Raw genomic sequence first — 18,788 nt, forward strand, 5'->3', positions numbered from 1 at the left:
GTGTTTGTCCCTGGCGTTGTTCCATTGTGTCTAACTTTTGAAGATTTTGTTCCATTGTGTCTAACTGTTGCTGTGTTTGTCTCTAGTGTTGTTCCATTGTGTCTAACTTTTGAAGATTTTGTTCCATTGTGTCTAACTGTTGCTGTGTTTGTCTCTGATTTTGTTTCATTTGCTGCATTAATTGCAATAATAATGTATTAGTGTCTGGAATGTGTTTCTCTATGCTTTTTGGCAGTGCATTTTCACCGGCAACATTCACGTTTTGACAAACAGAAAATGTGTCTTGACTCATTTGAGAAAACGGTGAGGACCCAAAACATGAGTCTACAGTATTTGCAATATTGTGTTCTGTCATTTCGGATTCCTGAGGCGAGCTGTTGCCGACCGATCGATCGATAATGCTTCCCTGTTCACTAATTGTTTCACTGCCTACAACATTATTTGCAGCCCGCTCCATTTCCCTATGCACAGTTACCAAGTTACTACTTTGAACATTAGTTAATTCATTACTCTGCGGCGCTAACACACTGCTTTCGTTTTCACTGTCATTTCTCAGATTACTTTGAAGCCTAGTATTACGTTTTTCACACGCCATTATTGTCACAATATTTCACACGACAACACAGAAAAGCACAATTTGAAGAGCAAAGTAACAAAACACATTAACATAGCATTGGAAATAATGTCTAGTTAAGTGCAAGAGCAGCTGCGAAATACTTGGTGCAACTCTACATGCATGCCACAACTGTGTACAACAATGAAAAACTACAACTACAAAGGAAATTCTCTCTATAATTACGCGCTAGCAATAAACAAAAGCTACACTAATTACACAAACTACAAGAAAAAAATCAGAAGATTCCAGTGAGGTATCCTCGGCTAAGGGTCGACATATGAAACGTCCCCGTATGAAAAATTATACATGAATGTGCTTAAACTGACACACAATATTTTTAGCGCAACGCAATCTGACTTTCAATAGTCCCTACAAAAGAATGGCCATGACTAACATTAACCTATACCTTTCACAAATCACTTACCTCACAAAAATCTTCGTTACTCGAACTACTGCAATACAGCGAACGCCACTACTGCCAGCTAAATAAAAGATTCAAACTACGGACGACACTAACTACTGATAGGCATAGTTAGCAAATGAAAGATTTTAATAGAGAACAAACAATGTATTTACCTTAATAGTGTTGAAAAATCATAATATACATAGCAGTTCATGACATCCAGTCTTACAAATTTCAGAACTCCGCCATTTCTCTCCCCACATCCATCACTGCTGGCGGCTCACCTCCAACTGCGCAAATCTACGCGCTGTTCACATCCAGCTGCCGCTGCCCAACACTACAATGGCAGACAACAATGCAAACTAGCCACAGACTGCACACAGCACAGCCAGTGATTTTCCTACAGAGCGCTACGTAGCGTTGCCAATAAGAAAACATAAACAGCCTACTTACACTTTGTTCTTCGTCTTCCAGTAGTAGTGCTTCCTCTTCCAGTAGTACTGCTCACTCTTGGTTCCTGTGCTCCAGTCTATCCTCATACTTGCTACTTCTTTCTCATATTTGCGAACACCATGCCCTATTTTACAATGTCGAACCCTTTTTCCAGGTCGACAAATCCTACGAACTTGTCTTAATTTTTCTTCAGTCTTGTTTCCATTAACAGGTCTAAGGTCAGAACTGCATCTCTGGTGCCTTTGTTATCTTTGTTTAAGCCGAATTTAATCTTTGTTTAAGCCGAACTTATAGTCGTATAACAGACCCTCAAATTTCTTTTCCATTCTTCTGTGTATTATTCTTATCAGCAACGTGAATGAATCAGCTGTTAAACTGATTGTGCGCTAATTCTAGCACATGTCATCTCTTGCTATCATCGGAATTGCTTTGACGATGTTTTTACGAAATTTCGATGGTATATCGCCCCTCTTGCACATTCTACACACCAACGTGAATAGTCGTTTTTTGTCACTTCCACCAATGATTTTAGAAATTCTGATGGAATGTTGTCTATCCCTTCTTCCTTATTTGATCTTAATTCACCCAAAGCTCTTTTAAATTGTAGCGTTGGATCACCTATCTCTTCCTGTCGACTTCCCTTTGCGACGCACATGCACTCATGCTTCCAACAGCCAACTGACTGAGTTTGAAAGATGTCAAACTGTCGCCTTCCGAATTGCGGAACGGTCTTTTCGGAGAATTGCTGAACACGTTGGGCATGCTGCGTCGGTTTTCAACGCTGCTGGTATCGATCGTGACCATTCTCACAACCCTAGACCACATTCTGAACGTCCACGCAACACAGACGCCCGTCAGCATCGTCGTATTATAAGGGCAGACTGTACAGATACCACGGCACAGATAATAGGGCTTGTGAGCTCAAACGTGTCACAAGGAATTGTCGAGAACTGGATATTAGCGGTGGGGCATAGCGCACGCACAATCTCTAGCGCGCCTTCAACTCACGCCACGGCATCGCCTTACATGGTTCGACTGGTGCCGTCAGACGATCGCTTGGAAGATGGAAAGGTGTGCTGTGATCTTCGGCCATGAAAGAAGGTTCTGCCTGCAAGCAAGTGGTGATCGTTTGCACATATGACGCATACCTGGTAAGCACTGTCTCATACAGTGCATTCGTCCTAGTCACACTGAACCACCCTCAGGAACTTAGGGTCTGCAGTGATGTTGTGGTTGTTGTGGTCTCCAGTCCAGAGACTGGTTTGATGCAGCTCTCCATGCTGCTTCATCTCCCAGTACATACTGCAGCCTACATCCTCCTGAATCTGCTTAGTGTATTCATCTCTTTCTCCTCCATCTACGATTTTTACCCTTCACGCTGACCTTCAATACTAAATTGGTGATCCCTTGATGCCTCAGAACATGTCCTACCAAGCGATCCCTGCTTCTAATAAAGTTGTGCCACAAACACCTTTTCTCCCCAATTCTATTCAATACCTCCTCAGGCCGGCCGCGGTGGTCTCGCGGTTCTAGGCGCGCAGTCCGGAACCGCGCGATTGCTACGGTCGCAGGTTCGAATCCTGCCTCGGTCATGGATGTGTGTGATGTCCTTAGGTTAGTTAGGTTTAAGTAGTTCTAAGTTCTAGGGGACTGATGACCACAGCTGTTAAGTCCCATAGTGCTCAGAGCCATTTGAACCATTTGAGCCAATACCTCCTCATTAGTTATGTGATCTACCCATCTAATCTTCAGCATTCTTCTGCAGCACCACATTTCGAAAGCTTCTATTCTCTGCTTGTCCGAACTATTTACCGTCCATGTTTCACTTCCATACATGGCTACACTCCATTCAAATACTCTCAGAAACCACTTCCTGACACGTAAATCTATACTCGATGTTAACAAATTTCTCTTCTTCAGAAACGCTTTCCTTTCCATTGCCAGTCTACATTTTATATCCTCTCTACTTCGACCATCATCAGTTATTTTGCTCCCCAAATAGCAAAACTTCTTTACTACTTTAAGTGTCTCATTCCCTAATCTAATTCCCTCAGCATCACCCGAGTTAACCTGACTACATTCCATTATCCTTCAAGACACTGTCCATTCCGTTCAACTGCTTTTCCAAGTCCTTTGCTGTCTTGACAGAATTACAATGTCATCGGCGAACCTTAAAGTTTTTATTTCTTCTCCGTGGATTTTAATACCTACTCCAAATTTTTCTTTTGTTTCCTTTATTGCTTGCTCAATATACAGATTGAATAACATCAGGGAGAGGCTACAACCCTGTCTCACTCCCTTCCCAACCACTGCTTCCAGTTCATGTCCCTCGACTCTTATAACTGCCACCTGGTTTCTGTACAAATTGTAAATAGCCTTTCGCTCCCTGTATTTTACCCCTGCCACCTTCAGAATTTAAAGAGAGTATATAAGCTACGATTCTCGTACACGCTTGGTATTTTTAGAGGGAACGCTAACCAGCGCTCTGTATGTGCAGAATGCTGCTGGACCTGTTCATTTGCCATTTTTGTAACAGAAGGTAATGTTTTTGAGCCGTGGCTGGCTCATGTTATGCGTTTGATTAAACCTTGGTTGCTCTTCTGTGCTTAGTCTCCCGCTGTTATCTCCATTATGCTGTTATCTTCTCTCTCCACGAGTAGCAGCAGCAGTGTGTATCGATATTCGTACCTTGGACTATCTTTGGCCTGGCACTTATAGTTTCCGGCTGTGCTGTGTGCAAAGAGATGGTCGGTTGGCGTGAAGCAGCGAGGTGTCCACGCGCAGTCGGAGTGTATGGTGCTGTTCCCATTGCTAAGAGGTCCGTGGCTAACCGATCCTGGACACGAAAGTTGATTTTTGACTTCATCTACCAGCAAGTAACGACTGTTTACATTGTGCTGTTTGGATTTCGTTGTCGGTTGTTGGGACATTCCCGCGAGCAACTACGTGTGTTTTCAAGTTGGGAAAATTTAGCCACCTTCCGGTGGAGCTTAACTGTACTTGGTTATTTTGAACTGAAGTGCACCAGCGCAATCTTCTGCCTTGTGATCGTTAAAGTTCTGGTTACCTGCCCCGGTTGTTGACGTAAGTTCAGGCAGTGTGTTTTCCTCATCGTGTAGTCGCTGTCCAGCACGGTGTGTGGTTTGACAGCTAAATGTATAATTGGTTGTGGGCGCCAATAATGTCTGCGTTGTTCCCTGTTGTGTGCTGGTCGGGTGGAGCGGAAGTTATATTGCCGGTGGGTTCGTTGACTGTCTGTCGGTTCGGCTGTCGTCGGATCGAGAACGGTTGGGCCGACTGCCTGTCTCACCTAAGCGAGCGTTAGTGTTTGAATTCCAGGCCGACCCTCGGAAACTTCTGAGGACCGTTGGGTGTACTGACTTTTCTTATTTGTCCTTGTTGTTTGTATTTATGTGGCTTCTAGCCGATTTTTAAATTAAGGTTGTTTTGCCCTTAAGTGGTCAGATGGTTTGGGCCTTCAGCCCAATTTAAGAACTGTTTTACGTAAAGCCTTTGACATTTTTAAAATTAGTGTTATTGAGCCTTCAGCCGATTTTGAATTTAAGTTGTTTTGTTCTTAAGGTGTCAGATTGTTTGGGCCTCAGCCTAATTAAATAACTGTTTTAAGATAAGGCCTTTGCCTTTTAAAATTTAGTTTTGGTTGGATCTTAAGAGATGGGCCTTCAGCCGATTTTTTTTTTTTAAATTAAAGTTGTTTTGCTCTTAAGGTATGAGATTGTTTGGGTCTTCAGCCTAATTGAAAGAACGGATTTAAGATAAGGCCTTCTGCCTTTTAAATTTCTGATTTTGGTTTAAGTTTTAAGTTATTGGCTTTCAGCCGATTTTAAATTAAAGTGGTCTTGCCCTTAAGGCTTGAGGTTGTATGGCGTATTCAGCAAGATATTAAGTTCTCAAAATTAATGTTGTGTTTTTTTTAATTTCTTGGTTCTTGTAATGTTTGGTCAAATAAATCAAGTTTGAATGTTCGAGTGTAACTGCCAGCCGCTTATTTTGGCCCATTTCCACAATTTAAACTACCGTACCTGTTCTGTCCTGCGGGTTTAGGCGGGCGTCACAGTTTTTTTTTTTTTTTTTTTTGCCCAACAGGGTAGTGCACGCTCACGCATGCTAGTGAAACTCAATGTGCTATGCGAGACATGCGTAACATCCCTTGCCGACACGATCCCCAGGCTTGTCTGCAATCGAGCACCTGTGAGTATGATGGGACGAGAAGTGACGCGTGCGACTCGTCGGCCAACATCTCTTACAGAACTACGTCAACAGGTCGAGCTGGCGTGCCTTGACGTATCCCAGTATAGTACTCACTTTCTGTATGATCGACTGCATGTCAGTCGGCGCCTGTATTTCCATCTGCGGAAGCTACTCAGCATGGGTCCATACATGGTTCTAAAGGACCGCTTCTGCTACTGATCTGGAAAGGTAATCATTTCATGTAGTCCTTATGTACTGTTTCAACAATAAATCTTGATAGAATTAGAAACCCCCAAATGGTGTACTAATTTTTTCCAGCAATGTACATGCCGCTTCACGTTGCACTGAATTTTCTTTCTGTCTAGCATGTTGGACGATATTGTATTCCAACACATTTAACAACACAATATGTATTACACGCTGTAACAGGTTTAGGTATGCTCCTAATAAAACAATCTGAGGAGGTGTTATAATATTTGAGGTTATCTAGGGATTAGTGTAAGACTTTTATCATCAGAGCATGTAGTAAGAATCTCAGCGGCTTTGGAGCCTTGCAGGTGGTGAAGACTATGACGCAACAACAAGATGTTTGCATCCGCCTCTTGTTGTATGTACTCAAGGGTCGCCAAATTACATGCACAACCAAGAAAACTACCAGCAAAGCAGTTACCTATAAACTTCCACCCTCTCCTCCCACAGATTATTAACGTTAGGCAGTTACTAATCAGTTAGTTTAAGATGACCAAAAAAACTATGACATAGAGTATAGTAAGATGATAAGATTTATTAAAATTATTTCTATTAAACAAAGCCAGAGAGGTCCCTTTTTCATGCAACGCTGTTGCCTTTTTCATTTTCAAAGTTCTGGTGATACAAAACCAGCAAACTTTTCATGAAGTGTTTAGTAAAAAGTCTGCCCTGTCACGGTGGCAGTACATATATTTGGCGACTTGTTTCAAATGAGTTGGTTCATTTTCAAGACTGACATATGGATTAAGATGCACTGAAAATGTGACCTTAATAACGAACATCACAATGGCAATAAGAGCCTTACAAAGTAAACATAGATGACTGTCACAGTGAACATGTACATTTGACAGCAAGAAAAAGTGGGCCACTATTAAATAAAACCAACATAATGTAGCTGTGTCACAGGTCCTCTAAACGTCGGAACACTGTGGGGTACAGTCGTTCGACTATACAGAATGGTCACCAACAGAGACGCAATATGCCAGTCAGTCCATGTGTAAATTAATACTGCAAACAAATATTCGAAAACACGTTATTCATTACAATAAATGACACACCTGAAGTCTTATGGCACTTATTAAGTGGCGTGATGAGGTGACCCATACTTGAACCCAGTGTTAACTGAGCAAAGCTTGCGTGTCGGATTAAGGCTCCACGAGGCATAGAGAGACGTAAAATAACGAAGACTTTGTAAGTTGGCTATAATTTCGCACCTTACAAGAACTCATCTACATACTTTGCCGTGATTTACAACCGCAGTTAGGTATCATATGATAGGTTGTATATCGTATAGGCCTATATGAATATTTAAAGAAGACTGCCGCGCGGGTCTGGAGCCGAGCGACCGCTACGGTCGCAGGTTCGAATCCTGCCTCGGGCACGGATGTGTGTGATGTTCTTAGGTTTGTTAGGTTTAATTAGTTCTAAGTTCTAGGCGACTGATGACCTCAGCAGTTAAGTTGCATAGTGCTCAGAGCCATTTGAACTGCCGCGCGGGATTAGCCGAGCGGTCTAGGGCACTGCAGTCATGGACTGCGCAGCCGGTCCCGCCGGAGTTCCGAGTCCTCCCGTGGGCAAAGATGTGTGTGTTTGTCCTTAGGATTATTTAGGTTAAGTAGTGTGTAAGCTTAGGGACTGATGACCTTAGCAGTTAAGTCCAATAAGATTTCACACCCATTTGAACATTTTTTTAAAGAAGACAGACATTGTCATATACACCTTGTAAATAGCTGTTAACGTTTATTGCATGAAAGGTGACGGAGTGGCTTTATTATCAAAACGGCATAATGCATGATTGCCTATACTAGTAGAGGTGGGAACGCCAGTTTAAATGGAAAGTCGGACGGTCTGGGTACCTGAGCACGGAAGCACAATACAGCAGCGGCTAGCCGGTATTGTAGTGGGTCCGGAAGAATAACCGGAAAATACTTCGGAAACTCTGAAAATCTTGGACGCAGCAGAGAGGAACGAGGAAGCTTTACCTCGGAAATCGCAGGCTGAGTTATTTCTGAGGATTTTTACTCTGAGAAGCGTACCATTGTATGAGTGTAGGTATTTTCACGGAAACTTTCCGGGCTGGACGACAGAAGACTAAAATATGGTTGGCCGGCAGCCGGAAGAATCTGTAGAGAGGGAGGGAGAATATTTCGTGGTTTCGAGAATAGGATTGGCCTTCTGCAGTTACAAGGGAGGGGAGTCGAGTTTTGCTGGGAAGCCAGCAGTGGGGAGAAGAGGTCTTACGTTTTGACCGACTGAGTTTGACGGTCTCTCAATATCAGCTTTTGTTGGTACAGATGGACTTCCTGTCTCTGCTCTCAGGAGATTTTGTAGTTAGAACTGATGGGCACTGTAATGTTGCGAACTTATACGATTCTGGACTCGCCTCCGGCTAGGGAGTCCTCGTTGAGTGTGCAGCGTTCAGCGATTGAGAGCACTTCTTGTATCTATACTCACATAGAAACATTATCTGAATTTCGTCCTTGTGGCTGGCAGTTCGCGTTTCTTGTCTGTAGAACACAGAGAGGAGAAGACAGTATTACATTATAATAGTTAGAGAACCACCTTCTGCCGTCCTAGTGTTTGAAAGAGTTTTATTTTGTGGCTGGGGTCCTTCCAGCATCGCAGACGTTTACGAGAAGCATCACTCCAACCCACCGGATGCAGTACATACGGTGATATTGCTAATTGCTTCCGCTTATTATGACTATAAAGCCAAACAGCTGTCATGACTTGAATTTTATTTCCACTGACGTTGCACACCACTGCAGATGATCTTTGAGAGTAGTGTCTTCTAGTGTTTGGTACATAGATAACGTCTCGCATTATTTGTATTACATAACGTAGGCATAAAAGGGACAGATTTGAGCAATTAATCATTCGTTTTACTTAGGAAATTTATTTGTATCTCCTCATACCCATTGGACATTGATATATAAACATTTGTAGTATAAAGGGATTTTAACATACATTATAAATGTATAAGCGGAAACAGAATTTATCATTTGGTAGTTGCTAGTTCCCTTAACTATTCATTTATGTTATGTTTTAATTTGTATGTTAAAGACCAAGAAGGAGGTAATTACCATTAAGTGATCCTAAGAGCTGCTCCAGGGGTAGTCAAACAGGGCAAAATATTCATTTTCGCGTTCAGTATTTCCGTAGCGCACATTCATTTTACACCCGCCTGGAGTAGCATCTTGGAAGTTCACCAATATCAATTTACAAGGCCGAATGTCCGAATCTGGAAATAAATGACGATACGTTTAGCACTGTACTGGGAACCCCATGAAGCTTATGTTGCCCCTGGGAAGTAACAACTTATGGTATGTAATAAAGACCAATACACAATCGTTAAACGCCATGAAGTAAAGCTGTAGTGATAGACGGGGAATAGACCCAGTACCTATATGGATTGTTAACTAATCACAATCATATGTCAGATACTAAATAATGTTCACCAATATCGTGATACGGGAACCTGGAGCGACACTAAAAATCACGTTTGCCTGGCAGAGCTTCGAGCATGAGACCTTTCGTCATTGTCCTGTAGCTACGAATAGACATGAAATTTTTTTTTTCTTCACCAGTAGCGAGACGTGCACATGTTTGGCTAGAGGTTATGCAACGAATAGTAGTGTGCTGCCTGGGACTCCAAAACGCGCATATCGTCGTTGCTGACACCACACAAAGAACTCTCAACTACCAAATTCTCTTTAACTAGTAGTTAGGATATCACCGTTCGTAGAGACCTGGAGGTGTTTGGCATTGTGAGGAAACAATAAAATGATGGAACAGTATCATCTCGAAGGTTTCAAATAAAGAGAAAAATTCTAATCGGAGATTCATCCCAGTCCAGTGCCAATATTTTCAAATTAGTGTGATATTAGAACCTGAATCGACGGTAAAAACATTTGTTCCTTGCAGGGATTCGAACATGAGACCTTTCGCTATAGTCCTATACCTACGAATAGGCATGGAATATTTTTGTTTCTTCACCAGTAGCGAGACGTGAACTTGTTCGACTAGAGGTTTTTACTTCTCTTTATGTCTAGTGGAGTCTCGATCAGACACGGAAGCTTTGTTTGGATAACACGGAGTTCAAATTCGGATCACGAGCAACTCGTCATCTCATTTAATGAGTGTGATAAGACTTCTGCTGTGTCACTTATTCTAATGAAGTTAAATTTAGAACCGTTAAGGAATGTCTCATCTAATAAAGATTTTAGTTAATATTTGTTATAAGACGGTGTCGGTTTACATCTGAACTGACTACCATAAAGAGCTGTGTTCTCTAGTAGTCTCCTGTGGTAAACATTGTGTGTAGTCAGACGACTGTACTAAATGGTTCAAATGGCTCTGAGCACTATGGGACTCAACATCTGTGGTCATCAGTCCCCTAGAACTTAGAACTACTTAAACCTAACTAACCTAAGGACATCACACACATCCATGCCCGAGGCAGGATTCGAACCTGCGACCGTAGCAGTCGCGCGGCTCCGGACTGAGCGCCTAGAACCGCTAGACCACCGCGGCCGGCACGACTGTACTGCAGATGGTTTAGAGGACCTGCGACATAGCTATACTATGCTGGTTGTATACACTCAGGTGTAGCCTACACATAGGAATTCAGGGTAGGGACATCGTATGTGCTGTCGAGTGTATCACCTTAGGCTGGTTGGTTGGTTGATACGGTGGTGGGGACCAAACAGCGAGGTCATTGGATTACGGAAGGTTGGGGCAGGAAGTCGGCCGTGCCCTTTCGAAGGAACTATTCCGGCATTTGCCTGGAGCTATTCAGGAAAAGCGCGGAAAACCTAAATCAGGATGGCCGGATGCGGGTTTGAACCGTCGTCCTCCCGAATTGGAGTCCAGTGTGCTAACCACTGCGCCACCTCACTATGACCCTATTTAGGAAGTCAGAATCAAACTCGTTAGATATGTACTGCAACTGCGACGGATGTGTTAAAAACGCTTCAGGAAATATTAGAAGATACTTCTCTTAACTGCAGTTTTGAAGGTTATTAGTTTAAGTTCTTAATATAAGAAAATTGTTTATGGTTGAAGGCCGCACAGCATTAACTTACCATCCCGTAGCCGTACGTTCGGAGGGGATACCGATTCAACATCCTCCTCTAAACAATTTTGGGACGAAGTATTTTAGTATTCGTTACTATTTAGTTTCCCGCGACTTTATTTTATCTTCTTATGTCATACGTCATTTCTTCCAAAAATCAATTCAGTTTCAGTTCCTTTACAATTCCTACAATTATCAATCGATTACTGAAACGCCATTTCCAGAAATAATATACTTTAGAAAAAAGATATTGTAATTAGAAGATGAAAATGGAGGCAATGTTTCACGAGTAGTCTTCTCTGCTCTCGTTCCTCTGTCTCACATTTCGCTTTCACTCATCTAATAACTCATTAATTTCTTCAATATTGTGTAGACTGTTACGTACTTTGACATAAAGTGTAATTATATTGATATTTTCGCCCTGGTTGGTGTTACAGTAGCATTTTATTTTTGAAATCACGAAACACTTTCACAGTTGCCGGTAAGGATTTTGGTATTCCATTTACTCAGTTCTCAACATTTATACACAAACCATTTTATAACGCAGATTGTAGAAACTTGTTAGCAAGGACGGATTCCGTTTTTTAATTCGTGATCTTCGGTACAACTGTGAACTCCGACAATGTCAAATATTGTAGCGTATTGTGGCTCAACGTTATATTAAGTCCTAACGAGCTTCAATACCACTAGATAATGGCAAGTATAATGACTTGTTTCGTGGGATAAATGGACATAATATCCGTTATAGTCTTCTGATAAATACGTTCTAAATTCTTAGGTTATATTCGATTTCCTTATATAGTTTAATTCCTGTTGTCACATTAGGACCCCGGTTTTTACCATATTTTAACCGTAGACTTGCACAGTTTAGTTTTGCTATTGAGGATAACATCCATGAGAAGTTCACCATAGTTTAGCAACTTCCCGAAAACAAAACGAGTGCAAAGCTATAAGACCATTAGCTAGTTGTTTGAATACACTTAGCAACCTCTACAGAACCCTTCTTTTATTTTCCTCAAACATTAACGAGGGACCTATCTGTACAGCATAGCACACAGTGCTCTGCATAGCGAGACAGTAATGTGCAGTACTAATATACATAACACGGATCGGTCAATCTCAGTGCTTTGCCACAGTGGTCTGTATATGTTTCTTCCCAATTTCATTGATTAATACCTCAGTAATACCGGGTCCACTGGAAATACAAGATAAACATACACTCCTGGAAATGGAAAAAAGAACACATTGACACCGGTGTGTCAGACCCACCATACTTGCTCCGGACACTGCGAGAGGGCTGTACAAGCAATGATCACACGCACGGCACAGCGGACACACCAGGAACCGCGGTGTTGGCCGTCGAATGGCGCTAGCTGCGCAGCATTTGTGCACCGCCGCCGTCAGTGTCAGCCAGTTGCCGTGGCATACGGAGCTCCATCGCAGTCTTTAACACTGGTAGCATGCCGCGACAGCGTGGACGTGAACCGTATATGCAGTTGACGGACTTTGAGCGAGGGTGTATAGTGGGCATGCGGGAGGCCGGGTGGACGTACCGCCGAATTGCTCAACACGTGGGGCGTGAGGTCTCCACAGTACATCGATGTTGTCGGCAGTGGTCGGCGGAAGGTGCACGTGCCCGTCGACCTGGGACCGGACCGCAGCGACGCACGGATGTACGCCAAGACCGTAGGATCCTACGCAGTGCCGTAGGGGACCGCACCGCCACTTCCCAGCAAATTAGGGACACTGTTGCTCCTGGGGTATCGGCGAGGACGATTCGCAACCGTCTCCATGAAGCTGGGCTACGGTCCCGCACACCGTTAGGCCGTCTTCCGCTCACGCCCCAACATCGTGCAGCCCGCCTCCAGTGGTGTCGCGACAGGCGTGAATGGAGGGACGAATGGAGACGTGTCGTCTTCAGCGATGAGAGTCGCTTCTGCCTTGGTGCCAATGATGGTCGTATGCGTGTTTGGCGCCGTGCAGGTGAGCGCCACAATCAGGACTGCATACGACCGAGGCACACAGGGCCAACACCCGGCATCATGGTGTGGGGAGCGATCTCCTACACTGGCCGTACACCACTGGTGATCGTCGAGGGGACGCTGAATAGTGCACGGTACATCCAAACCGTCATCGAAGCCATCGTTCTACCATTCCTAGACCGGCAAGGGAACTTGCTGTTCCAACAGGACAATGCACGTCCGCATGTATCCCGTGCCACCCAACGTGCTCTAGAAGGTGTAAGTCAACTACCCTGGCCAGCAAGATCTCCGGATCTGTCCCCCATTGAGCATGTTTGGGACTGGATGAAGCGTCGTCTCACGCGGTCTGCACGTCCAGCACGAACGCTGGTCCAACTGAGGCGCCAGGTGGAAATGGCATGGCAAGCCGTTCCACAGGACTACATCCAGCATCTCTACGATCGTCTCCACGGGAGAATAGCAGCCTGCATTGCTGCGAAAGGTGGATATACACTGTACTAGTGCCGACATTGTGCATGCTCTGTTGCCTGTGTCTATGTGCCTGTGGTTCTGTCAGTGTGATCATATGATGTATCTGACCCCAGGAATGTGTCAATAAAGTTTCCCCTTCCTGGGACAATAAATTCACGGTGTTCTTATTCAATTTCCAGGAGTGTATTTGAAATACTAGTACAAATAATACGAAGCTTAGACAAAATGCTTTCGACTTCTTACTTTAACTGATGTTTGTGGGTCAGATATTCTGCTTTTATATAGGGTTTGACTTAACTTACTTTTCACGTCGATGTCGACAGAAGCAGAGAACCATATAGGCAAGACAGGCGAGAGTAACAGAAAGAGACTTTGGCACTCGCCTAATGTCCTCGCTCTTCCACGGCAGGATTTTTAACGGCTAGAGCAGCTCGTTCGGTTGGAAGGAATCTGATGTAGCTTCCAGTAAAAGTTTTCCTCAGGGTCCGTCCGGAGCCATTCACTCTGATGGACCGTGAAAAGATTTGCGGCTTTACAGGCATAAGACTGGTAATGACGGGAAGTTTCACTTAGTTTTAGTTATGTATGTTCATATCGAGTGAGAGAACTTATTGTTGGCATACAAATATAACATGCCAGCATAAGCAGACGTTTTACAATTTCACAGTTTTTGGGAATTTTCAGGTTTCTTCATAACAGCATTTAAAATATATGAAATGGAACTAAAGTAGCAACGCTCTCAATGTAGTAATTATTTTCTACTCGTCTACTGTCCTGTCAGCATGAGTTCCGCCTAAAAATAACATGCACAGTCACCGGCGGATTTGTTATTTTCATTTGCGTGGCGCAGTACATAACTTGTTTCTATACACACATTCAGTCCACAAATGCTATCCAGTGATGTGTTGTACTGCTACCTACATCTGCAAGAGCGCACATCTGCCACAAACCTCTTTTTTGTTTCTGGCAGCAGATTGCTCCTTAAGTCAAGCCGCAAAGGAATTGCGACATGTTGCTGCTTGTGGGCATTTATTTACATCAGTGGAGAAAGTTGAAAAAATGCGCCGGTCCGGGAAGAACAGACACTCCTTTAGTGTTGTCGCTATGTTACTTAAGAACTGCCGAGGAGCTCGTTAGTATTGCCACTTTCAAAAGGAAAACTAGTGTATTTGTAATATAAATGCATCAAAATTTGTACTAGCATTTAACAGTGTAGTAAAGTGTGATTTAAAAAATAGATTTTTGAGACACTGGACGTACGTAACAGAAGTAAGTAAATACAAGTGAATTTATACTACCATGTAACAGTATTGTAATTTGTAAATTAAAAATAGTATTCAGTGAAGCCGACCTCTAGAATAATCAAAAAAATCGGGAAATACTGTGCATTATACAACTTAAAAAAACGTCCATAATGCCAAAAAAATCTATTAAGAGTGAATTAGCGTTGATTTAAATGCACATATTAATGAAATAGTGACGAAACATGATTTTCTTAAACGTGGCCTGCATGTGTTTGTGTATTTAGAGTTACTTTGCACTATCGCTTTAAATTAAAAGCGATAAATGGTGCTTCTTTCCGTTATTGTGCTATTCACTTCGAAGGCTGATACGCTCTAATATTTTTTTCTGTTCTGTGCAAGCCTTTTCATGCCTGCAAAACTACTGCAACCTACATCCATTTATCTTGTTTACTGTTATCTATTACTACCATTCCTCTGCAAATATTACCCCAATTTCTCCCTCCACCTTCCCGGCGGGGTCAGGGATTTTCTCTGCCGCGTGATGACTGGGTGTTGTGTGATGTCCTTAGGTTAGTTAGGTTTAAGTAGTTCTAAGTTCTAGGGGACCGATGACCATAGATGTTGAGTCCCATAGCGCTCAGAGCCACTTGAACCACTTGAATCTCCCTCCACTACTAAATTAAATAGTCCTCGATGTCTCCAGATGTTTCTTATCTATCTCCTTCTTTAAGTCGAACTGTGCCATACATTCGTTATTTTCCAGAATAGGTAACTTCTCATCACTTACCCCGTGTACTCACTTAATTTTCAGTATTTCAAAAGCACGCAGTTTCTTTCTGTCCTGTGTATCATCCATATTTCACTTCTGCACAAGTCCATAAATTAGAAAAACACATGCAGAATAGAATTCCTAAAATATAAATTTCTATTAGATGTTAACACATTTACCCATTTCAGGAATGTTTCTGTTGCTACTGCGAGACGGTATTTTATAAACGTTTCCTTCGGCCACTTTCAAGTATTTTGCTGCCAAAATAGCGAAAGTTTTCTACTGTGCTTAGCGTCTCGTGTTCTAATTAATTTCCTCAGCCTCGCATGATTTAATTATAATACATTTCACTACCATAGCTTTATTTCTCTTAATGTTTATCTTGAAACCTCTTTTGAAGACGCAATACAATCCGTTCAACTTATCCTCCAAGTTCTTTGTTGTCTCTGACAGAATTACAGTGTCTTAATTTTTACCCCTGAACTTTAATATTGTTTTAAGTTTCTGCTGTGTTACCCTTACTGACATTTGCAAGCCTGTGGCACCCGTGTCTGAGTTGATATGTCACTTCGATATCCTTCGACTGACAGATCTGCAGTCTGCTTTTCGTCCAAGCTGTAGATAATCTTCCCCTCCAAATATTTTACTCTTGCAACCTTTAGAATAGTAGATCGGTGGCTAAGGTCACAGTTTGCAATTGACAGTGGTGGAGTGCGATCGTATGGTCGCTTAATATGTTGTTGCTGACGTTCATTGAGAGCTGAAATTTCTATTACTTCACAGTCACATTGAAGTTTTCCTTCCCGTACGGATATGAAAGTCCGAAAGTATTTGTTACACATACGATTCTATTGGTAACGCAGGTCATGCAAAACTAACAGATGGCGCAACTTGTATTTTAATAATGAATCAGACAAGTTGTTCCGCGAAATTTCAGAATTGTAGATGTGAAGTTGTCAATATTGTAATATGCTATGCTAGATTAGATCTTCAGTAATTAATCTTCCATCTTAAATGAAATTCGAATATATTCGACAGGCCCCATCACCATTCACCAACATTGTACAAATAACAGCCGACAGACTGGAAAGATACGAACACTTTCACGTTGACAACAGAGTCTGGGATCTTAAAATCAATTCAATGAAACGTGAGTCATCTTCTCTCACGATTCGCAGCTTCAAGGCCACCGTGGTATACGAAAGGAAACTCAGACGTGTGTTATCTGCGTCTCCACTGAACGTTTAAAGAAGTGGTTGCCGCCTATCAAACCGAAACGTCAAGACCCACTCAATGAAGAAGGAGGGGTAACACAGGCGCAAATACTAGAGGATCAACCGCCGCCAATTGCACGGCCTCCAGGGCCGAGTACAAAGCGACCAGACATTGGGCGTGGCTGTGAACAGTGCAGCAGGAAACCGTGACCTGGCTGCCTCTAGCGAAAGTACCAGTAGACGCACGAATCCAACAAACAGCAGTTTCACAATGAAGACTCAGAAGACAGGGTAACGTACGCAGATGGTCTTTCATTTACATTCTCTGTTGTCCCACCCTCGACTAGCACGCGGGAGAAACGAGGACCTATACCTTTCAGTGCAAGCTCTGATTTCCCTCAGTTTATTATGATGATCGTTTCACGCTATGTTAGCCCGCATCGGAAAAATATTTCCGTATGCAGAGGAAGAAATTGGTGACTGAAATGTTGTGAGAAGATCCCACTGTAACGAGATACGCCTTTGTTCTTTCCCCTATTTCTCGGTAGTGAAAAACGAGCTGCCTTTCTTTGAACTTTCTCGATGTGCCCCATTAATCCTATCTGGTAAGGATTCCACACAATGTAACACTATGTAGTGCAGGCGGTCTGTTTGTAGACATGTTGCATCTTAAGTTCTGCCAATGAGACGCAGTCTTTGGTTCCCCCCCTACCACATTTTCTGTGTGTTCTTTCTAATTTGTTCGTAATTGTAATTCCTAGGTATATAGTTGAATTTACGGCATTTAGACATGATTCCTTTCAGTACTCAAGTGGATGGCCTCACACTTTTAATTATTTAAGGTCAAATGTCAACTTCAACATCGTGCAGATATCTTTTCTAAATCGTTTTGCAGTTTAGTTTGATGTTATAATAACATTACTAGGCAGTGAATGACAGCATCATCTACAAACAATCTAAGACAATTGATCAGATTATTTTCTATGCCGTTTATACAAATAAGAAACAGCAGTAGGTCCGTAACACTATCTGTAGGAGCGCCAGAAATTATCTCCGTTTTACTCGATCACTTTTCGTCAGTTACTACAAACTGGGATCTGTCCTACGGGAACCTCCTCTTGTGGGTTCGGAGGTTATAATAGGACCGATCATTCTTGCTGTCATAAGAGGGGACTAAAACGAGTCTCCCACTTTCCGGTCTACAGTATTATGGTACTCTTTTAGGGTTTGACCTCCACATTTGCCACATTTTCCAGAAGTGCGGGCGATTTGGGGAAGTGGTGCATCGTGCGCTGAGACCTTTTGTATCCAATGTTGTCATGGCTCTGCAACTCCACCCATAACCCAGATATTAGGGCTAGGACACCTTATGGAGTGCATAATTTACATCCCTTGTCCTTTGTCATTTACTGCACCCATGATAATAACGGATATTTTCGCACTCAGTAGCCAGCGCGGTAGTCAGTCTGTCGTGGAGGGGTCGTCAAGTATCTTCTTGGTTGTAGCCCCCTGACAACACAGAGATTACATTGCTGATGTCTCAACTGCAATCTCGCCATGTATGCTAACGAGTAGATGCCCATATTCTTGGGGCATCACAATCCTCGGCAATTGCCGTCGTGTCAGATAGCGTTTGCTGTGGCTGGGTGGCGCCTGTGGGGAGAACCTCAAGTCGGAGTGGGTGCCATCAGGGCGGATAACCTGCAATGAAGCGGACAAGGTCGTCTTTGGCTGGTGCGAGAAATATGTTCCAAAGTCGTTCCCCTTCATAGCTACACCATGGGAGGAACATAAGGCTACAGAAACATGAGAGCCACGCTCGCCTCAATATTTAGTTTGCAGCAGAACCGATAGGGACTGCTTTCTGGCTTCAAAGCCTAATTTTCTGTTGAAAACCTCGAGGATAAGTTTGGTGAAGTAGCGGCGCTGTACAAAATGGGAAATTGGTCGATTCTGATTAATGCAGCATACTCAGCCTAGCCACGTGAGTGGAAAGGTTGGTGATATTCCCATATCAATCACTCTCAGTAAAAGTCTAAACATGTTCCAGGGGATTATTTTTCATCGAACCTCCCATTGCTATTCGACAGATTCGAAGGAC

Source organism: Schistocerca americana, chromosome 4, assembly GCF_021461395.2.
Source record: "Schistocerca americana isolate TAMUIC-IGC-003095 chromosome 4, iqSchAmer2.1, whole genome shotgun sequence".
NCBI classification, from domain to species: Eukaryota; Metazoa; Arthropoda; class Insecta; order Orthoptera; family Acrididae; genus Schistocerca; species Schistocerca americana.